This window comes from Ambystoma mexicanum, chromosome 10 (assembly GCF_040938575.1).
Source record: "Ambystoma mexicanum isolate Mex_15411 chromosome 10, UKY_AmexF1_1, whole genome shotgun sequence".
Classification (NCBI taxonomy): Eukaryota; Metazoa; Chordata; class Amphibia; order Caudata; family Ambystomatidae; genus Ambystoma; species Ambystoma mexicanum.
The window spans coordinates 784,694,797-784,719,714 of record NC_090932.1 but is presented as its reverse complement, the minus strand read 5'-3'; the positions used below and the strand labels follow the sequence as shown (position 1 = coordinate 784,719,714).

At 49.8% G+C, this 24,918-nt stretch overlaps 1 protein-coding gene across 5 annotated transcripts in view; it reads left to right on the top strand.

Annotated features, from left to right (window-relative positions):
- The window catches only part of VEPH1 (ventricular zone expressed PH domain containing 1), a 2,478,904-nt gene that overhangs the window by 284,801 nt on the left and 2,169,185 nt on the right, over positions 1 to 24,918 (top strand). The gene's annotated exons all lie outside the window — the stretch shown is intronic.

Below are 24,918 nucleotides of genomic sequence, written 5' to 3'. Positions count from 1 at the left end.
ACCGGAAGAAGTGGCCTCTTTGGAAAATAGAGCTAAAAAGGGGACGGGACATGACATGGATGACACAGGACAGACATTTGATGAAGCAACTTTATGACAGCACAACACCGTTTGCTATATTCGTAAACATTTATGTTTCATAGATCAAACAATGCACTCTTGTAGAACTCAGGATCTCGAATATATAGTTTCTGGCCAAGAGCACAAGGCAGCCATGTAATCCCCCCACCTTCCCATGGAGCTTATTTTCTCCCCTTGGCCACAGTCAAGGTAGTTTCATATGTGGAGCTCTAGAATTCAGCAATGAAGGAGCTTGAAACATGCACTGCACACTCCTCACTATACCGGCTGCAATATACATGAACACGTTACTGGGGCTCACACACAATGGGCCTATAGCAAATGGGAACCATAGTTGTATGGGGTCATGTAATAAATCATTCATTCATATTTGTAAACTGCAACATTATCTGTGACACTTATCCCCACGTGTTATACACTTTACTCGCTCTGCACCAGGCGAGATAACAGCACTTCTACTCCAGCCATCAGCTGTAGGACTGTTTACATGTTTGAACGGATACATGGATTCCCAAAGTACAGCATTTGCCACTACCTTGTGAAGCCCAGAGGCCATAATGCGAAAAGAAGACTGATGGATGGAAAGCAGCCCAGGTGTGGGACTCCGGCACACGCAGCTCCGGGCACATATCTGAGTGTATGTGTGGCACTCACACAGAAGAGTGGCAAACGGAGCAGCTTGATCACCACTGGCGGTACCTATGAGTTCCTCTGAGTGTACTTGTGCTACTCACACAGAAGAGTGCAAGATGGAACAACTTCATCACCACTGGCGGTACCTCGAAGTACCTCTGAGTGTACTTGTGCCACTCACACGGAAGAGTGGCAGATGGAGCATCTTCATCACTGGTGCCGATACCCCTGAGTACCTCTGAGTGTACTTGTGCCAATCACACGGAAGAGTGGCAGATGGAGCAGTTTCATCACTGCTGGCGATACCTATGAGTACCTCTGAGTGTACTTGTGCCACTCACACGGAAGAGTGACAGATGGAGCAGCTTCATCACCACTGGCAATACCTCTGAGTGTACTGTGCTGCTCACACAGAAGAGTGACAGATGGAGCAGCTTCATCACCACAGGCAATACCTCTGAGTACCTCTGAGTGCACTTGTGCCATTCACACAGAAGAGTGACAGATGGAGCAGCTTCATCAACACTGGAGATACCTCTGAGTACCTCTGAGTGTACTGTGCTACTCACACAGAAGATTGGCAGATGGAACAGCTTCACCACCGCTGGCGGTACCTCTGAGTACCTCTGAGAGTACTTGTGCCACTCACACAGAAGAGTGACAGATGGAGCAGCTTAATCACCACTGGTGATACCCCTGAATACTTCTGAGTGTACTTGTGCCACTCACATAGAAGAGTGACAGATGGAGCAGCTTCATCACACTGGCGGTACCTCTGAGTACCTCTGAGTACCTCTGAGTGTACTGGTGCCACTCACACAGAAGAGTGACAGATGGAGCAGCTTCATCACCTCTGGCGATACCTCTGTGTACGTCTGAGTGTACTGTGCTACTCACACAGAAGAGTGGCCCATGGAGCAGCTTAATCACCACTGGTAATACACCTGAGTACCTCTGAGTGCACTTGTGCCACTCACACAGAAGAGTGACAGATGGAGCAGCTTCATCACCACTGGAGATACCTCTGAGTACCTCTGAGTGTACTGTGCTACTCACACAGAAGATTGGCAGATGAAACAGCTTCATCACCGCTGTCGGTACCTCTGAGTACCTCTGAGTGTACTTGTGCCACTCACACAGAAAAGTGACAAATGGAGAAGCTTAATCACCATTGGTGATACCTATGAGTACCTCCGAGTGTACTTGTGCCACTCACACAGAAAAGCGACAGATGGAGCATCTTAATCACCACTGGTGATACCTCTGAGTACCTCTGAGTGTACTTGTGCCACTCACACGGAAGAGTGACAGATGGAGCAGCTTCATCACCACTGGCAGTACCTCTGAGTACGTCTGTGTGTACTTGTGTCATTCAGACAGAAGAGTGACAGATGGACCAGCTTCATGACCTCTAGCGATACCTCTGTGTACCTCTCAGTGTACTGTGCTACTCACCCACAAGAGTGGCAGATGGAGCAGCCTCATCACCACTGGCAGTACCTCCGTGTACCTCTGAGTGTACTTGTGCCACTCACACAAAAGAGTGACAGATTTATCAGCTTCATCACCACAAGAGAAACCTCTGAGTACCTCTGAATGTACTGTGCTACTCACACAGAAGAGTGACAGATGGTGCAGCTTCATCACCGCTGGCGATAGCTCTGAGTGTACTTCTGCCACTCACACAGAGAGTGACAGATGTAGCAGCTTCATCACCACTGGTGATACCTCTGAGTACCTCAGAGTGTACTTGTGCCACTCACACGGAAGAGTGGCAGATGGAGCAGCTTAATCACCACTGGTGATACCTCTGAGTACCTCTGTGTGTACTTGTGCCATTCTCACAGAAGAGTGACAGATGGAGTAGCTTCATCACCCTGGCGGTACCTCTGAGTACCTCTGAGTACCTCTGAGTACCTCTGAGTGTACTGGTGCCCTTCACACAGAAGAGTGACAGATGGAGCAGCTACATCACCTCTGGCGATACCTCTGTGTACCTCTGAGTATACTGTGCTACTCACATAGAAGAGTGGCCCATGGAGCAGCTTAATCACCACTGGTGATACACCTGAGTACCTCTGAGTGTACTTGTGCCACTCACACAGACGAGTGACAGATGGAACAGCTTCATCACCACTGGTGATACCTATGAGTACCTCTGAGTGTACTTGTGCCACTCACACAGAAAAGTGACAGATGGAGCAGCTTAATCACCACTGGTGATACCTCTGAGTACCTCTGAGTGTACTTGTGCCATTCTCACAGAAGAGTGACAGATGGAGTAGCTTAATCACCCTGGCGGTATCTCTGAGTACCTTTGAGTACCTCTGAGTACCTCTGAGTGTGCTGGTGCCACTCACAATGAAGAGTGACAGATGGAGCAGCTTCATCACCACAGGCAATACCTCTGAGTACCTCTGAGTGTACTGTGCTACTCACACAGAAGAGTGACAGATGGAGCAGCTTCATCACCACAGGCAATACTTCTGAGTACCTCTGAGTGCACTTGTGCCATTCACACAGAAGAGTGGCAGATGGAGCAGTTTCATCACTGCTGGCGATACCTATGAGTACCTCTGAGTGTACTTGTGCCACTCACACGGAAGAGTGACAGATGAAGCAGCTTAATCACCACTGGCGATACCCCTGAATACCTCTGAGTGTACTTGTGCCACTCACACAGAAGAGTGACAGATGGAGCAGCTTCATCACACTGGCGGTACCTCTGAGTTCCTCTCAGTGTACTTGTGCCACTCACACAGAAGAGTGACAGATGGAGCAGCTTCATCACCACTGGTAGTACCTCTGAGTACCTCTGTGTGTACTTGTGCCATTCAGACAGCAGAGTGACAGATGGAGTGGCTTCATCACCCTGGCGGTACCTCTGAGTACCTCTGAGTGTAGTGGTGCCATTCACACAGAAGAGTGACAGATGGAGCAGCTACATCACCTCTGGCGATACCTCTGTGTACCTCTGAGTATACTGTGCTACTCACATAGAAGAGTGGCCCATGGAGCAGCTTAATCACCACTGGTGATACACCCGAGTACCTCTGAGTGTACCTCTGCCACTCACACAGAAGAGTGACAGATGGAACAGCTTCATCACCACTGGTGATACCTATGAGTACCTCTGAGTGTACTGTGCTACTCACACAGAAGAGTGACAGATGGAACAGCTTCATCATCACTGGCGATTCCCCTGAGTACCTCTGAGTGTACGTGTGCCACTCATACAGAATAGTGACAGATGGAGCAGCTTAATCACCACTGGTGATACCCCTGAATACCTCTGAGTGTACTTGTGCCACTCACACAGAAGAGTGACAGATGGAGCAGCTTCATCACCACTGGCAATACCTCTGAGTACCTCTGAGTGTACTGTGCTACTCACACAGAAGAGTGACAGATGGAGCAGCTTCATCACCACTGGTGATACCTCTGAGTACCTCTGTGTGTACTTGTGCCATTCTCACAGAAGAGTGACAGATGGAGTAGCTTCATCACCCTGGCGGTACCTCTGAGTACCTCTGAGTACCTCTGAGTACCTCTGAGTGTACTGGTGCCCTTCACACAGAAGAGTGACAGATGGAGCAGCTACATCACCTCTGGCGATACCTCTGTGTACCTCTGAGTATACTGTGCTACTCACATAGAAGAGTGGCCCATGGAGCAGCTTAATCACCACTGGTGATACACCTGAGTACCTCTGAGTGTACTTGTGCCACTCACACAGACGAGTGACAGATGGAACAGCTTCATCACCACTGGTGATACCTATGAGTACCTCTGAGTGTACTTGTGCCACTCACACAGAAAAGTGACAGATGGAGCAGCTTAATCACCACTGGTGATACCTCTGAGTACCTCTGAGTGTACTTGTGCCATTCTCACAGAAGAGTGACAGATGGAGTAGCTTAATCACCCTGGCGGTATCTCTGAGTACCTTTGAGTACCTCTGAGTACCTCTGAGTGTGCTGGTGCCACTCACAATGAAGAGTGACAGATGGAGCAGCTTCATCACCACAGGCAATACCTCTGAGTACCTCTGAGTGTACTGTGCTACTCACACAGAAGAGTGACAGATGGAGCAGCTTCATCACCACAGGCAATACTTCTGAGTACCTCTGAGTGCACTTGTGCCATTCACACAGAAGAGTGGCAGATGGAGCAGTTTCATCACTGCTGGCGATACCTATGAGTACCTCTGAGTGTACTTGTGCCACTCACACGGAAGAGTGACAGATGAAGCAGCTTAATCACCACTGGCGATACCCCTGAATACCTCTGAGTGTACTTGTGCCACTCACACAGAAGAGTGACAGATGGAGCAGCTTCATCACACTGGCGGTACCTCTGAGTTCCTCTCAGTGTACTTGTGCCACTCACACAGAAGAGTGACAGATGGAGCAGCTTCATCACCACTGGTAGTACCTCTGAGTACCTCTGTGTGTACTTGTGCCATTCAGACAGCAGAGTGACAGATGGAGTGGCTTCATCACCCTGGCGGTACCTCTGAGTACCTCTGAGTGTAGTGGTGCCATTCACACAGAAGAGTGACAGATGGAGCAGCTACATCACCTCTGGCGATACCTCTGTGTACCTCTGAGTATACTGTGCTACTCACATAGAAGAGTGGCCCATGGAGCAGCTTAATCACCACTGGTGATACACCCGAGTACCTCTGAGTGTACCTCTGCCACTCACACAGAAGAGTGACAGATGGAACAGCTTCATCACCACTGGTGATACCTATGAGTACCTCTGAGTGTACTGTGCTACTCACACAGAAGAGTGACAGATGGAACAGCTTCATCATCACTGGCGATTCCCCTGAGTACCTCTGAGTGTACGTGTGCCACTCATACAGAATAGTGACAGATGGAGCAGCTTAATCACCACTGGTGATACCCCTGAATACCTCTGAGTGTACTTGTGCCACTCACACAGAAGAGTGACAGATGGAGCAGCTTCATCACCACTGGCAATACCTCTGAGTACCTCTGAGTGTACTGTGCTACTCACACAGAAGAGTGACAGATGGAGCAGCTTCATCACCACTGGCAGTCCGTCTGAGTACCTCCGTGTGTACTTGTGCCATTCAGACAGCAGAGTGACAGATGGAGTGGCTTCATCACCCTGGCGGTACCTCTGAGTACCTCTGAGTACCTCTGAGTGTACTGGTGTCATTCACACAGAAGAGTGACAGATGGAGCAGCTACATCACCTCTGGCGATACCTCTGTGTACCTCTCAGTATACTGTGCTACTCACATAGATGAGTGGCCCATGGAGCAGCTTAATCAAAACTGGTGATACACCTGAGTACCTCTGAGTGTACCCCTGCCACTCACACAGAAGAGTGACAGATGGAACAGCTTCATCACCACTGGTGATACCTCTGAGTACCTCTGTGTGTACTTGTGCCATTCTCACAGAAGAGTGACAGATGGAGTAGCTTCATCACCCTGGCGGTACCTCTGAGTATCTCTGAGTACCTCTGAGTGTACTTGTGCCACTCACACAGACGAGTGACAGATGGAACAGCTTCATCACCACTGGTGATACCTATGAGTACCTCTGAGTGTACTTGTGCCACTCACACAGAAAAGTGACAGATGGAGCAGCTTAATCACCACTGGTGATACCTCTGAGTACCTCTGAGTGTACTTGTGCCATTCTCACAGAAGAGTGACAGATGGAGTAGCTTCATCACCCTGGCGGTATCTCTGAGTACCTTTGAGTACCTTGAGTACCTCTGAGTGTGCTGGTGCCACTCACGCGGAAGAGTGACAGATGGAGCAGCTTCATCACCACTGGCAATACCTCTGAGTACCTCTGAGTGTACTGTGCTACTCACACATAAGAGTGACAGATGGAGCAGCTTCATCACCACTGGCGATACCTCTGTGTACATCTGAGAGTACTGTGCTACTCACACAGAAGAGTGGCCCATGGAGCAGCTTAATCACCACTGGTGATACACCCGAGAACCTCTGAGTGCACTTGTGCCACTCACACAGAAGAGTGACAGATGGAACAGCTTCATCATCACTGGCGATTCCCCTGAGTACCTCTGAGTGTACGTGTGCAACTCATACAGAAGAGTGACAGATGGAGCAGCTTAATCACCACTGGTGATACCCCTGAATACCTCTGAGTGTACTTGTGCCACTCACACAGAAGAGTGACAGATGGAGCAGCTTCATCACCACTGGCAATACCTCTGAGTACCTCTGAGTGTACTGTGCTACTCACACAGAAGAGTGACAGATGGAGCAGCTTCATCACCACTGGAGGTACGTCTGAGTACCTCTGTGTGTACTTGTGCCATTCAGACAGCAGAGTGACAGATGGAGTGGCTTCATCACCCTGGCGGTACCTCTGAGTACCTCTGAGTACCTCTGAGTGTACTGGTGTCATTCACACAGAAGAGTGACAGATGGAGCAGCTACATCACCTCTGGCGATACCTCTGTGTACCTCTGAGTATACTGTGCTACTCACATAGATGAGTGGCCCATGGAGCAGCTTAATCAAAACTGGTGATACACCTGAGTACCTCTGAGTGTACCCCTGCCACTCACACAGAAGAGTGACAGATGGAACAGCTTCATCACCACTGGTGATACCTATGAGTACCTCTGAGTGTACTTGTGCCACTCACACAGAGAAGTGACAGATGGAGCAGCTTAATCACCACTGGTGATACCTCTGAGTACCTCTGTGTGTACTTGTGCCATTCTCACAGAAGAGTGACGGATGGAGTAGCTTCATCACCCTGGCGGTACCTCTGAGTACCTCTGAGTACCTCTGAGTGTACTTGTGCCACTCACACAGACGAGTGACAGATGGAACAGCTTCATCACCACTGGTGATACCTATGAGTACCTCTGAGTGTACTTGTGCCACTCACACAGAAAAGTGACAGATGGAGCAGCTAAATCACCACTGGTGATACCTCTGAGTACCTCTGAGTGTACTTGTGCCATTCTCACAGAAGAGTGACAGATGGAGTAGCTTCATCACCCTGGCGGTATCTCTGAGTACCTTTGAGTACCTTGAGTACCTCTGAGTGTGCTGGTGCCACTCACGCGGAAGAGTGACAGATGGAGCAGCTTCATCACCACTGGCAATACCTCTGAGTACCTCTGAGTGTACTATGCTACTCACACAGAAGAGTGACAGATGGAGCAGCTTAATCACCACTGGTGATACACCCGAGAACCTCTGAGTGCACTTGTGCCACTCACACAGAAGAGTGACAGATGGAACAGCTTCATCATCACTGGCGATTCCCCTGAGTACCTCTGAGTGTACGTGTGCCACTCATACAGAAGAGTGACAGATGGAGCAGCTTAATCACCACTGGTGATACCCCTGAATACCTCTGAGTGTACTTGTGCCACTCACACAGAAGAGTGACAGATGGAGCAGCTTCATCACCACTGGCAGTACGTCTGAGTACCTCTGTGTGTACTTGTGCCATTCAGACAGCAGAGTGACAGATGGAGTGGCTTCATCACCCTGGCGGTACCTCTGAATACCTCTGAGTACCTCTGAGTGTACTGGTGTCATTCACACAGAAGAGTGACAGATGGAGTAGCTTCATCACCCTGGCGGTATCTCTGAGTACCTTGAGTACCTTGAGTACCTCTGAGTGTGCTGGTGCCACTCACGCGGAAGAGTGACAGATGGAGCAGCTTCATCACCACTGGCAATACCTCTGAGTACCTCTGAGTGTACTGTGCTACTCACACAGAAGAGTGACAGATGGAGCAGCTTCATCACCACTGGCAATACTTCTGAGTACCTCTGAGTGCACTTGTGCCATTCACACAGAAGAGTGACAGATGGAGCAGCTAAATCACCACTGGTGATACCCCTGAATACCTCTGAGTGTACTCTGCTACTCACACAGAAGATTGGCAGATAGAACAGCTTCACCACCGCTGGCGGTACCTCAGACTACCTCTGAGAGTACTTGTGCCACTCACACAGAAGAGTGACAGATGAAGCAGCTTAATCACCACTGGTGATACCCCTGAATATCTCTGAGTGTACTTGTGCCACTCACACAGAAGAGTGACAGATGGAGCAGCTTCATCACACTGGCGCTACCTCTGAGTTCCTCTGAGTGTACTTGTGCCACTCACACAGAAGAGTGACAGATGGAGCAGCTTCATCACCACTGGCAGTACCTCTGAGTACCTCTGTGTGTACTTGTGCCATTCAGACAGCAGAGTGACAGATGGAGTGGCTTCATCACCCTGGCGGTACCTCTGAGTACCTCTGAGTACCTCTGAGTGTACTGGTGCCATTCACACAGAAGAGTGACAGATGGAGCAGCTACATCACCTCTGGCGATACCTCTGTGTACATCTGAGTGTACTGTGCTACTCACACAGAAGAGTGACAGATGGAGCAGCTTCATCACCTCTAGCGATACCTCTGTGTACCTCTGAGTGTACTGTGCTACTCACATGGAAGAGTGGCAGATGGAGCAGCTTCATCACCACTGGTGGTACCTCTGAGTAACACTGAGTATAATTGTGCCACTCACACAGAAGTGTGTCAGATATAGAAGCTTGATCACCAATGGCAATACCTCTGAGTACCTCTGAGTGCACCTGTGCCACTCACACAGAATATTGGCAGATGGAACAGCTTCACCATCACTGGCGGTACCTCTGAGTACCTCTGAGAGTACTTGTGCCACTCACACAGAAGAGTGACAGATGGAGCAGCTTAATCACCACTGGTGATACCCCTGAAGACAGCAGAGTGACAGATGGAGTGGCTTCATCACCCTGGCGGTACCTCTGAGTACCTCTGAGTACCTCTGAGTGTACGTGTGCCACTCACACAGCAGAGTGACAGATGGAGCAGTTTCATCACACTGGCGGTACCTCTGAGTACCTCTGAGTGTACTGGTGCCACTCACACAGCAGAGTGACAGATGGAGCAGCTTCATCCCCACTGGCGATACCTCTGTGTACATCTGAGTGTACTGTGCTACTCACACAGAAGAGTGGCCCATGGAGCAGCTTAATCACCACTGGTGATACACCCGAGTACCTCTGAGTGCACTTGTGCCACTCACACAGAAGAGTGACAGATGGAACAGCTTCATCACCACTGGCGGTACCCCTGAGTACCTCTGAGTGTGCGTGTGCCATTCAGACTGCAGAGTGACAGATGGAGTGTCTTCATCACCCTGGTGGTACCTCTGAGTACCTCTGAGTACCTCTGAGTGTACTGGTGCCATTCACACAGAAGAGTGACAGATGGAGCAGCTACATCACCTCTGGCGATACCTCTGTGTACATCTGAGTGTACTGTGCTACTCACACAGAAGAGTGGCACATGGAGCAGCTTAATCACCACTGGTGATACACCCGAGTACCTCTGAGTGCACTTGTGCCACTCACACAGAAGAGTGACAGATGGAACAGCTTCATCATCACTGGCGGTACCCTTGAGTACCTCTGAGTGTACGTGTGCCATTCAGACAGCAGAATGACAGATGGAGTGGCTTCATCACCCTGGCGGTATCTCTGAGTACCTCTGAGTGTACTGGTGCCATTCACACAGAAGAGTGACAGATGGAGCAGCTACATCACCTCTGGCGATACCCCTGTGTACCTCTGAGTATACTGTGCTACTCACATATAATAGTGGCCCATGGAGCATCTTAATCACCACTGGTGATACACCCGAGTACCTCTGAGTGTACCTCTGCCACTCACACAGAAGGGTGACAGATGGAGCAGCTTCCTCTCCACTGGTGTTACCTCTGAGTTCCTCTGAGTGTACTTGTGCCACTCACACAGAAGAGTGACAGATGGAGCAGCTTCATCACCACTGGCCGTACTTCTGAGTACCTCTGAGTGTACTGTGCTACTCACACAGAAGAGTGGCAAATGGAGCAGCTTCATCATCACTGGCGGTACCTCTGAGAACCTCTGAGTGTACTTGTGCCAATCACACAAAGAGAGTGACAGATGGAGCAGCTTCATCACCGCTGGTGGTACCTCTGAATACCTCTGAGTGTACTTCTGCTAATCACACAGAAGAGTGACAGATGGAGCAGCTTCATCACCACTGGTGGTACCTCTGAGTACCTCTGAGTGCACTTGTGCAACTCACACAGAAGAGTGACAGGTGGAGCAGCTTCATCACCACTGGCCTTACCCCTGAGTACCTCTTTGAGTACTTGTGTCACTCACACTGAAAAATGACAGATGGAGCAGCTTCATCACCCTGGCGCTACCTGTGAGTACCTCTGAGTGTACTTGTGCCACTCACACAGAAGAGTGACAGATGGAGCAGCTTCATCACCACTGGCCGTACTTCTGAGTACCTCTGAGTGTACTGTGCTACTCACACAGAAGAGTGGCACATGGAGCAGCTTCATCATCACTGGCGGTACCTCTGAGAACCTCTGAGTGTACTTGTGCCAATCACACAGAAGAGTGACAGATGGAGCAGCTTCATCACCGCTGGTGGTACCTCTGAATACCTCTGAGTGTACTTCTGCTAATCACACATAAGAGTGACAGATGGAGCAGCTTCATCACCAATGGCGGTACCTCTGAGTACCTCTGATTGCACTTGTGCAACTCACACAGAAGAGTGACAGGTGGAGCAGCTTCATCACCACTGGCCTTACCCCTGAGTACCTCTGTGTGTACTTGTGTCACTCACACTGAAAAATGACAGATGGAGCAGCTTCATCACCCTGGCGCTACCTGTGAGTACCTCTGAGTGTACTTGTGCCACTCACACAGAAGAGTGACCGATGGAGAGGCTTCATCACCACTGGCCGTACCTCTGAGTACCTCTGAGTGTCCTTGTGCTACTCACAAAGAAGAGTGACAGATGTAGCAGCTTCATTACCTCTAGCGATACATCTGTGTGCCTCTGAGTGTACTGTGCTACTCACACAGAAGAGTGACAGATGGAGCAGCTTCATCACCACTGGTGGTACCTCTGAGTGTCTCTGAGTGTACTTCTGCTAATCACACAGAAGAGTGACTGATGGAGAGGCTTCATCACCTCTAGCGATACCTCTGTGTACCTCTGAGTGTACTGTGCTACTCACACGGAAGAGTGGCAGATGGATCAGCTTCATCACCACTGGCGGTACCTCTGAGTAACACTGAGTATAATTGTGCCACTCACACAGAAGTGTGTCAGATATAGAAGCTTCATCACCATTGGCAATACCTCTGAGTACCTCTGAGTGCACCTGTGCCACTCACACAGAAGAGTGACAGGTGGAGCAGCTTCATCACAACTGGCGGTACCTCTGAGTACCTCTGAGTGTACTTGTCCTAATCACACAGACGAGTGACAGATGGAGCAACTTCATCACCACTGGTGGTACCTCGAAGTACCTCTGAGTGCACTTGTGCCACTAGCACGGAAGAGTGACAGATGGAGCAGCTTCATCACCACTGGCAATACCTCTGTGTACCTCTGAGTGTACTGTGCTACTCACATAGAAGAGTGACAGATGGAGCAGCTTCATCACCACAGGCAATACCTCTGAGTACCTCTGAGTGCACTTGTGCCATTCACACAGAAAAGTGACAGATGGAGCAGCTTCATCAGCACTGGAGATACCTCTGAGTACCTCTGAGTGTACTGTGCTACTCACACAGAAGATTGGCAGATGGAACAGCTTCACCACCACTGGCGGTACCTCTGAGTACCTCCGAGAGTACTTGTGCCACTCACACAGAAGAGTGACAGATGGAGCATCTTAATCACCACTGGTGATACCCTTGAATACCTCTGAGTGTACTTGTGCCACTCACACAGCAGAGTGACAGATGGAGCAGTTTAATCACACTGGCAGTACCTCTGAGTACCTCTGAGTACCTCTGAGAGTACTGGTGCCACTCACACTGAACAGTGACAGATGGAGCAGCTTAATCACCACTGGTGATACAACCGAGTACCTCTGAGTGCACTTGTGCCACTCACACAGAAGAGTGACAGATGGAACAGCTTCATCATCACTGGCGGTATCCCTGAGTACCTCTGAGTGTACTTGTGCCATTCAGACAGCAGAGTGACAGATTGAGTGGCTTCATCACCCTGGCGGTATCTCTGAGTACATCTGAGTACCTCTGAGTGTACTTGTGCCAATCACACAGAAGAGTGACAGATGGAGCAGCTTCATCACCGCTGGTGGTACCTCTGAATACCTCTGAGTGTACTTCTGCTAATCACACAGAAGAGTGACAGATGGAGCAGCTTCATCACCACTGGTGGTACCTCTGAGTACCTCTGAGTGCACTTGTGCAACTCACACAGAAGAGTGACAGGTGGAGCAGCTTCATCACCACTGGCCTTACCCCTGAGTACCTCTTTGAGTACTTGTGTCACTCACACTGAAAAATGACAGATGGAGAAGCTTCATCACCCTGGCGGTACCTCTGAGTACCTCTGAGTACCTCTGTGTGTACTTGTGCCATTCTCACAGAAGAGTGACAGATGGAGTAGCTTCATCACCCTGGCGGTACCTCTGAGTACCTCTGAGTACCTCTGAGTACCTCTGAGTGTACTGGTGCCCTTCACACAGAAGAGTGACAGATGGAGCAGCTACATCACCTCTGGCGATACCTCTGTGTACCTCTGAGTATACTGTGCTACTCACATAGAAGAGTGGCCCATGGAGCAGCTTAATCACCACTGGTGATACACCTGAGTACCTCTGAGTGTACTTGTGCCACTCACACAGACGAGTGACAGATGGAACAGCTTCATCACCACTGGTGATACCTATCCGTACCTCTGAGTGTACTTGTGCCACTCACACAGAAAAGTGACAGATGGAGCAGCTTAATCACCACTAGTGATACCTCTGAGTACCTCTGAGTGTACTTGTGCCACTCACACAGAAGAGTGACAGATGGACCAGCTTCATCACCACTGGAGATACCTTGGAGTACCTCTGAGTGTACTATGCTACTCACACAGAAGATTGGCAGATGGAACAGCTTCATCACCTCTGTCGGTACCTCTGAGTACCTCTGAGTGTACTTGTGCCACTCACACATAAAAGTGACAGATGGAGCAACTTAATCACCACTGGAGATACCTATGAGTACCTCTGAGTGTACTTGTGCCACTCACACAGAAGAGTGACAGATGGAGCAGCTTCATCACCACTGTCCTTACCCCTGAGTACCTCTGTGAGTACTTGTGTCACTCACACAGAAAAATGACAGATGGAGCAGCTTCATCACCCTGGCGGTACCTGTAAGTACCTCTGAGTGTACTTGTGCCACTCACACAGAAGAGTGACAGATGGAGCAGCTTCATCACCACTGGCGGTAACTCTGAGTACCTCTGAGTGTACTTGTGCTACTCACACAGAAGAGAGACAGATGGAGCAGCTTCATTACCTCTAGCGATACCTCTGTGTGCCTCTGAGTGTACTGTGCTACTCATACAGAAGGCTGACAGATGGAGCAGCTTCATCTCCACTGGTGTTACCTCTGAGTTCCTCTGAGTGTACTTGTGCCACTCACACAGAAGAGTGACAGATGGAGCAGCTTCATCACCACTGGCCATAATTCTGAGTACCTCTGAGTGTACTGTGCTACTCACACAGAAGAGTGGCACATGGAGCAGCTTCATCACCCTGGCGGTACCTCTGAGTACCTCTGAGTGTACCTGTGCTACTCACACAGAAGAGTGATAGATGGAGCAGCTTCATCACCACTGTCGATACCTCTGTGTACCTCTGAGTGTACTGTGCTGCTCACACAAGAGTGGCAGATGGAGCAGCGTAATCACCACTGGTGATACACCTGAGTACCCCTGAGTGCACTTGTGCCACTCACACAGAAGAGCGACAGATGGAACAGCTTAATCACCACTGGTGATACCGATGAGTACCTCCGTGTGTACTGTGCTACTCACACAGAAGTGTGGCACAGGGAGAAGCTTAATCACCACTGACGGTACCTCTGTGTACCTCTGAGTGTACTGTGCTACTCACACAAGAGTGGCAGATGGAGCAGCTTAATCACCACTGGTGATACCCCTGAGTACCTCTGAGTGTACTTGTGCCACTCACACAGAAGAGTGACAGATGGAGCAGCTTCATCACCACTGGAGATACCTCTGAGTACCTCTGAGTGTACTGCGCTACTCACACAGTAGATTGGCAGATGGAACAGCTTCATCACAGCTGTTGGTACCTCTGAGTACCTCTGAGTGTACTTGTGCCACTCAAAAAGAAAATTGACAGATGGAGCAGCTTAATCACCACTGGTGATAGGTATGAGTACCTCTGAGTGTACTGGTGCCCTTCACACAGAAGAGTGACAGATGGAGCAGCTACATCACCTCTGGCGATACCTCTGTGTACCTCTGAGTATACTGTGCTACTCACATAGAAGAGTGGCCCATGGAGCAGCTTAATCACCACTGGTGATACACCTGAGTACCTCTGAGTGTACTTGTGCCACTCACACAGACGAGTGACAGATGGAACAGCTTCATCACCACTGGTGATACCTATCCGTACCTCTGAGTGTACTTGTGCCACTCACACAGAAAAGTGACAGATGGAGCAGCTTAATCACCACTAGTGATACCTCTGAGTACCTCTGAGTGTACTTGTGCCACTCACACAGAAGAGTGACAGATGGACCAGCTTCATCACCACTGGAGATACCTCGGAGTACCTCTGAGTGTACTATGCTACTCACACAGAAGATTGGCAGATGGAACAGCTTCATCACCTCTGTCGGTACCTCTGAGTACCTCTGAGTGTACTTGTGCCACTCACACATAAAAGTGACAGATGGAGCAACTTAATCACCACTGGAGATACCTATGAGTACCTCTGAGTGTACTTGTGCCACTCACACAGAAGAGTGACAGATGGAGCAGCTTCATCACCACTGTCCTTACCCCTGAGTACCTCTGTGAGTACTTGTGTCACTCACACAGAAAAATGACAGATGGAGCAGCTTCATCACCCTGGCGGTACCTGTAAGTACCTCTGAGTGTACTTGTGCCACTCACACAGAAGAGTGACAGATGGAGCAGCTTCATCACCACTGGCGGTAACTCTGAGTACCTCTGAGTGTACTTGTGCTACTCACACAGAAGAGTGACAGATGGAGCAGCTTCATTACCTCTAGCGATACCTCTGTGTGCCTCTGAGTGTACTGTGCTACTCACACAGAAGAGTGGCACATGGAGCAGCTTCATCATCAATGGCGGTACCTCTGAGTACCTCTGAGTGTACCTGTGCTACTCACACAGAAGAGTGATAGATGGAGCAGCTTCATCACCACTGTCGATACCTCTGTGTACCTCTGAGTGTACTGTGCTGCTCACACAAGAGTGGCAGATGGAGCAGCGTAATCACCACTTGTGATACACCTGAGTACCCCTGAGTGCACTTGTGCCACTCACACAGAAGAGTGACAGATGGAACAGCTTAATCACCACTGGTGATACCGATGAGTACCTCCGTGTGTACTGTGCTACTCACACAGAAGTGTGGCACAGGGAGAAGCTTAATCACCACTGACGGTACCTCTGTGTACCTCTGAGTGTACTGTGCTACTCACACAAGAGTGGCAGATGGAGCAGCTTAATCACCACTGGTGATACCCCTGAGTACCTCTGAGTGTACTTGTGCCACTCACACAGAAGAGTGACAGATGGAGCAGCTTCATCACCACTGGAGATACCTCTGAGTACCTCTGAGTGTACTGCGCTACTCACACAGTAGATTGGCAGATGGAACAGCTTCATCACAGCTGTTGGTACCTCTGAGTACCTCTGAGTGTACTTGTGCCACTCAAAAAGAAAATTGACAGATGGAGCAGCTTAATCACCACTGGTGATAGGTATGAGTACCTCGGAGTGTACTTGTACCACTCACACAGAAGAGTGACAGATGGAGCAGCTTCATCACCACTGGCGGTACCTCTGAGTACCTCTGTGTGTACTTGTGTCACTCACACAGAAGAATGACAGATGGAGCAGCTTCATCATCCTGGTGGTACCTGTGAGTGCCTCTGAGTGTACTTGTGCCACTCACACAGAAGAGTGCCAGATGGAGCAGCTTCATCACGACTAGAGATTCCTCTGAGTACCTCTGAGTGTACTGTGCTACTCACACAGAAGATTGGCAGATGAAACAGCATCATCACCGCTGCCGGTACCTATGAGTACCTTTCAATGTACTTGTGCCACTCACACAGAAAAGTGACAGATGGAGCAGCTTAATCACCACTGGGCATACCTATAAGTACCTCTGAGTTTACTTATGCCACTCACACAGAAGAGTGACAGATGGAGCAGCTTCATCACCTCTAGCGATACCTGAGTGTACTGTGCTACTCATACAGAAGAGTGACAGATGGAGCAGCTTCGTCACCACTGGTGTTACCTCTGAGTTCCTCTGAGTGTTCTTTTGCCACTCACACAGAATAGTGACAGATGGAGCAGCTTCATCACCTCTAGCGATACCTCTGTGTACCTCTGAGTGTACTGTGCTACTCACCCATAAGAGTGGCAGATGGAGAAGCCTCATCACCACTGGCAGTACCTCAGTGTACCTCTGAGTGTACTTGTGCCAATCACACGGAAGAGTGGCAGATGGAGCAGCCTTATCACTGTGCCAATACCCCTGAGTACCTCTGAGTGTACTTGTGCCACTCACACGGAAGAGTGCCAGATGGAGCAGCTTCATCACTGCTGGCGATACCTATGAATACCTCTGAGTGTACTTGTGCAACTCACATGGAAGATTGGCCGGTGGAGCGGCTTCATCAACATTGGTGGTACCACTGAGCACCTCTGAGTGTAATTGTGCCACTCACACAGAAGTGTGTCAGATGTAGCAGCTTCATCACCACTGCCAATACCTCGGAGTACCTCTGAGTGTACTATGCTACTCACACAGAAGAGTGACAGATGGAGCAGCTTCATCACCACAGGCAATACCTCTGAGTACCTCTGAGAGTACTTGTGCCACTCATACAGAAGAGTGACAGATGGAGCAGCTTAATCACCACTGGAGATACCTCTGAGTACCTCTGAGTGTACTGTGCTACTCACACAGAAGATTGGCAGATGGAACAGCTTAATCACCACTGGTGATACCCCTGAACACCTCTGAGTGTACCTGAGTGTACTGGTGCCGCTCACACAGAAGAGTGACGGATGGAGCAGCTTCACCACCTCTGGCGATACCTCTGTGTACCTCTGAGTGTACTGTGCTACTCACACAGAAGAGTGGCCCATGGAGCAGCTTAATCACCACTGGTGATGGACCTGAGTACCCCTGAGTGCACTTGTGCCACTCACACAGAAGAGTGACAGATGGAACAGCTTCATCACCACTGGCTGTACCCCTGAGTACCTCTGAGTGTACGTGTGCCGCTCATACAGAAGAGTGACAGATGGAGCAGCTTCATCACCACTTGAGATACCTCTGAGTACGTCTGAGTGTACTGTGCTACTCACACAGAAGATTGGCAGATGGAACAGCTTCATCACCGCTGTCGGTACCTCTGAGTACCTCTGAGTGTACTTGTGCCACTCACACAGAAAAGTGACAGATGGAGAAGCTTAATCAACACTGGTGATACCTATGAGTACCTCTGAGTGTACTGTGCGACTCACACAGAAGAGTGACAGATGGAGCAGCTTGATCACCACAGGCAATACCTCTGAGTACCTCTGAGTGCACTTGTGCCACTCACACAGAAGAGTGACAGATGGAGCAGCTTCATTTCCACTGGAGGTACTTCTGATTTCCCCTGAGTGTACTTGTGCTAATCACACAGAAGTGTGGCAGATGGAGCAGCTTCATCATCACTGTCGGTACCTCTCAGTTCCTCTGAGTGTACTTGTGCCATTCACACAGAAGAGTGACAGATGGACAGATGGAGCAGCTTAATCACCACTGGTGATACCCCTGAGTACCTCTGAGTGTACTTGTGCCACTCACACAGAAGAGTGACAGATGGAGCAGCTTCATCACCACTGGCGGTACTTCTGAGTACCTCGGAGTGTACTTGTGCCACTCACACAGAAGAGTGACAGATGAAGGAGCTTCATCACCACTGGCGGTACCTCTGACTACCTCTGTGTGTACTTGTGCCATTCACACAGAAGGGCGACAGATGGAGCAGCTTCATCACCCTGGCGGTACCTCTGAGTACCTCTGAGTGTACCTGTGCTACTCACACAGAAGAGTGATAGATGGAGCAGCTTCATCACCACTGTCGATACCTCTGTGTACCTCTGAGTGTACTGTGCTACTCAAACAAGAGTGGCAGATGGAGCAGCTTAATCACCACTGGTGATACCCCTGAGTACCTCTGAGTGTATTTGTGCCACTCACACAGAAGAGTGACAGATGGAACAGCTTCATCACCACTGGCGGTACCCTTGAGTACCTCTGAGTGTACTTGTGCCACTCACACAGAAGAGTGACAGATGGAGCAGCTTCATCACCACTGGAGATACCTCTGAGTACCTCTGAGTGTACTGCGCTACTCACACAGAAGATTGGCAGATGGAACAGCTTCATCACCCCTGTCGGTAACTCTGAGTACCTCTGAGTGTATGTGTTCCACTCAAACAGAAAAGTGACAGATGGAGCAGCTTAATCACCACTGGTGATATGTATGAGTACCTCTGAGTGTACTTGTGCCACTCATACAGAAGAGTGACAGATGGAGCAGCTTCATTACCACTGGCGGTACCTCTGAGTACCTCTGTGTGTACTTGTGTCACTCACACAGAAGAATGACAGATGGAGCAGCTTAATCACCACTGGGGATACCTATAAGTACCTCTGAGTGTACTTATGCCACTCACAAAGAAGAGTGACAGATGGAGCAGCTTCATCACCTCTAGCGATACCTCTGTGTACCTCTGAGTGTACTGTGCTACTCACACAGAAGAGTGACAGATGGAGCAGCTTCATCACCTCTAGCGATACCTGAGTGTACTGTGCTACTCACACAGAAGAGTGACAGATGGAGCAGCTTCGTCACCACTGGTGTTACCTCTGAGTTCCTCTGAGTGTTCTTTTGCCACTCACACAGAATAGTGACAGATGGAGCAGCTTCATCACCACTGATTGTACCTCTGAGTACCTCTGAGTGTACTTGTGCTAATCACAAAGAACAGTGACAGATGGAGCAGCTTTATCACCTCTAGCGATACCTCTGTGTACCTCTGAGTGTACTGTGCTACTCACCCATAAGAGTGGCAGATGGAGCAACCTCATCACCATTGGTAGTACCTCAGTGTACCTCTGAGTGTACTTGTGCCAATCACACGGAAGAGTGGCAGATGGAGCAGCCTTATCACTGTGCCAATACCCCTGAGTACCTCTGAGTGTCTTGTGTCACTCACACAGAAGAGTGCCAGATGGAGCAGCTTCATCACTGCTGGCGATACCTATGAATACCTCTGAGTGTACTTGTGCCACTCACATGGAAGATTGGCCGGTGGAGCAGCTTCATCAACACTGGTGGTACCACTGAGCACCTCTGAGTGTAATTGTGCCACTCACACAGAAGTGTGTCAGATGTAGCAGCTTCATCACCACTGCCAATAACTCTGAGGACCTCTGAGTGTACTGTGCTACTCACACAGAAGAGTGACAGATGGAGCAGCTTCATCACCACAGGCAATACCTCTGAGTACCTCTGAGAGTACTTGTGCCACTCATACAGAAGAGTGACAGATGGAGCAGCTTAATCACCACTGGAGATACCTCTGAGTACCTCTGAGTGTACTGTGCTACTCACACAGATGATTGGCAGATGGAACAGCTTAATCACCACTGGTGATACCCCTGAACACCTCTGAGTGTACCTGAGTGTACTGGTGCCACTCACACAGAAGAGTGACAGATGGAGCAGCTTCACCACCTCTGGCGATACCTCTGTGTACCTCTGAGTGTACTGTGCTACTCACACAGAAGAGTGGCCCATGGAGCAGCTTAATCACCACTGGTGATGGACCTGAGTACCCCTGAGTGCACTTGTGCCACTCACACAGAAGAGTGACAGATGGAACAGCTTCATCACCACTGGCGGTACCCCTGAGTACCTCTGAGTGTACGTGTGCCACTCATACAGAAGAGTGACAGATGGAGTAGCTTCATCACCACTTGAGATACCTCTGAGTACTTCTGAGTGTACTGTGCTACTCACCCAGAAGATTGGCAGATGGAACAGCTTCATCACCGCTGTCGGTACCTCTGAGTACCTCTGAGTGTACTTGTGCCACTCACACAGAAAAGTGACAGATGGAGAAGCTTAATCACCACTGGTGATACCTATGAGTACCTCTGAGTGTAATGTGCTACTCACACAGAAGATTGGCAGATGGAACAGCTTCATCACCGCTGTCGGTACCTCTGAGTACCTCTGAGTGTACTGTGCTACTCACACAGAAGAGTGACAGATGGAGCAGCTTCATCACCACTGGCTGTACCTCTAGTGTACTGTGCTACTCACACAGCAGAGTGGCACATGGAGCAGCTTCATCACCACTGGCGGAACCTCTGAGTACCTCTGAGTGTACTTGTGCCACTCACACAGAAGAGTGACAGATGGAGCAGCTTCATCACCTCTAGCGATACCTCTGTGTACCTCTGAGTGTACTGTGCTACTCACCCACAAGAGTGGCAGATGGAGCAGCCTCATCACCACTGGCAGTACCTCAGTGTACCTCTGAGTGTACTTGTGCCAATCACACGGAAGAGTGGCAGATGGAGCAGCCTTATCACTGTGCCAATACCCCTGAGTACCTCTGAGTGTACTTGTGCCACTCACACGGAAGAGTGCCAGATGGAGCAGCTTCATCACTGCTGGCGATACCTATGAATACCTCTGAGTGTACTTGTGCCACTCACATGTAAGATTGGCCGGTGGAGCAGCTTCATCACCACTGGTGGTACCACTGAGCACCTCTGAGTGTAATTGTGCCACTCACACAGAAGTGTGTCAGATGTAGCAGCTTCATCACCACTGCCAATACCTCTGAGGACCTCTAAGTGTACTTGTGCCATTCACACAGAAGAGTGACAGATGGAGCAGCCTCATCACCACTGGAGATACCTCTGAGTACCTCTGAGTGTACTGTGCTACTCACACAGAAGATTGGCAGATGGAACAGCTTCATCACCACTGGCGGTACCTCTGAGTACCTCTGAGAGTACTTGTGCCACTCATACAGAAGAGTGACAGATGGAGCAGCTTAATCACCACTGGTGATACCCCTGAACACCTCTGAGTGTACTGGTGCCACTCACACAGAAGTGTGACAGATGGAGCAGCTTCATCACACTGGTGGTACCTCTGAGTACATCTGAGTACCTAAGAGTGTACTGGTGCCACTCACACAGAAGAGTGACAGATGGAGCAGCTTCACCACCTCTGGCGATACCTCTGTGTACCTCTGAGTGTACTGTGCTACTCACACAGAAGAGTGGCCCATGGAGCAGCTTAATCACCACTGGTGATACACCTGAGTACCCCTGAGTGCACTTGTGCCACTCACACAGAAGAGTGGCCCATGGAGCAGCTTAATCACCACTGGTGATACACCTGAGTACCCCTGAGTGTACGTGTGCCACTCATACAGAAGAGTGACAGATGGAGCAGCTTCATCACCACTTGAGGTATCTCTGAGCACTTCTGAGTGTACTGTGCTACTCACACAGAAGATTGGCAGATGGAACAGCTTCATCACCGCTGTCGGTACCTCTGAGTACCTCTGAGTGTACTTGTGCCACTAACACAGAAAAGTGACAGATGGAGAAGCTTAATCACCACTGGTGATACCTATGAGTACCTCTGAGTGTACTGTGCTACTCACACAGAAGAGTGTCACAGGGAGAAGCTTAATCACCACTGACGGTACCCCTGGGTACCTCTGAGTGTACTTGTGCCACTCACACAGAAGAGTGACAGATGGAGCAGCTTCATCACCTCTAGCGATACCTCTGTGTACCTCTGAGTGTACTTGTGCCACTCACACGGAAGAGTGCCAGATGGAGCAGCTTCATCACTGCTGGCGATACCTATGAATACCTCTGAGTGTACTTGTGCCACTCACATGGAAGATTGGCCGGTGGAGCAGCTTCATCAACACTGGTGGTACCACTGAGCACCTCTGAGTGTAATTGTGCCACTCACACAGAAGTGTGTCAGATGTAGCAGCTTCATCACCACTGCTAATACCTCTGAGGACCTCTGAGTGTACTGTGCTACTCACACAGAAGAGTGACAGATGGAGCAGCTTCATCACCACAGGCAATACCTCTGAGTACCTCTGAGAGTACTTGTGCCACTCATACAGAAGAGTGACAGATGGAGCAGCTTAATCACCACTGGAGATACCTCTGAGTGTACTGTGCTACTCACACAGAAGATTGGCAGATGGAACAGCTTAATCACCACTGGTGATACCCCTGAACACCTCTGAGTGTACCTGAGTGTACTGGTGCCACTCACACAGAAGAGTGACAGATGGAGCAGCTTCACCACCTCTGGCGATACCTCTGTGTACCTCTGAGTGTACTGTGCTACTCACACAGAAGAGTGGCCCATGGAGCAGCTTAATCACCACTGGTGATCGACCTGAGTACCCCTGAGTGCACTTGTGCCACTCACACAGAAGAGTGACAGATGGAACAGCTTCATCACCACTGGCGGTACCCCTGAGTACCTCTGAGTGTACGTGTGCCACTCATACAGAAGAGTGACAGATGGAGCAGCTTCATCGCCACTTGAGATACCTCTGAGTACTTCTGAGTGTACTGTGCTACTCACACAGAAGATTGGCAGATGGAATAGCTTCATCACCGCTGTCGGTACCTCTGAGTACCTCTGAGTGTACTTGTGCCACTCACACAGAAAAGTGACAGATGGAGAAGCTTAATCACCACTGGTGATACCTATGAGTACCTCTGAGTGTACTGTGCTACTCACACAGAAGAGTGGCACAGGGAGAAGCTTAATCACCACTGACGGTACCCCTGGGTACCTCTGAGTGTACTTGTGCCACTCACACAGAAGAATGACAGATGGAGCAGCTTCATCACCACTGGAGATACCTCTGAGTACCTCTGCGTATACTGTGCTACTCACACAGAAGATTGGCAGATGGAACAGCTTCATCACCGCTGTCGGTACCTCTGAGTACCTCTGAGTGTACTGTGCTACTCACACAGAAGAGTGACAGATGGAGCAGCTTCATCACCACTGGCTGTACCTCTAGTGTACTGTGCTACTGACACAGCAGAGTGGCACATGGAGCAGCTTCATCACCACTGGCGGTACCTCTGAGTATCTCTGAGTGTACTTGTGCCACTCACACAGAAGAGTGACAGATGGAGCAGCTTCATCACCTCTAGCGATACCTCTGTGTACCTCTGAGTGTACTGTGCTACTCACCCACAAGAGTGGCAGATGGAGCAGCCTCATCACCACATGCAGTACCTCAGTGTACCTCTGGGTGTACTTGTGCCAATCACACGGAAGAGTGGCAGATGGAGCAGCCTTATCACTGTGCCAATACCCCTGAGTACCTCTGAGTGTACTTGTGCCACTCACACGGAAGAGTGCCAGATGGAGCAGCTTCATCACTGCTGGCGATACCTATGAATACCTCTGAGTGTACTTGTGCCACTCACATGGAAGATTGGCCGGCAGAGCAGCTTCATCACCACTGGTGGTACCACTGAGCACCTCTGAGTGTAATTGTGCCACTCACACAGAAGTGTGTCTGATGTAGCAGCTTCATCACCACTGCCAATACCTCTGAGTACCTCTAAGTGTACTTGTGCCATTCACACAGAAGAGTGACAGATGGAGCAGCTTCATCACCACTGGAGATACCTCTGAGTACCTCTGAGTGAACTTTGCTACTCACACAGAAGATTGGCAGATGGAACAGCTTCATCACCGCTGGCGGTACGTCTGAGTACCTCTGAGAGTACTTGTGCCACTCATACAGAAGAGTGACAGATGGAGCAGCTTAATCACCACTGGTGATACCCCTGAACACCTCTGAGTGTACTGGTGCCACTCACACAGAAGTGTGACAGATGGAGCAGCTTCATCACACTGGTGGTACCTCTGAGTACATCTGAGTACCTCTGAGTGTACTGGTGCCACTCACACAGAAGA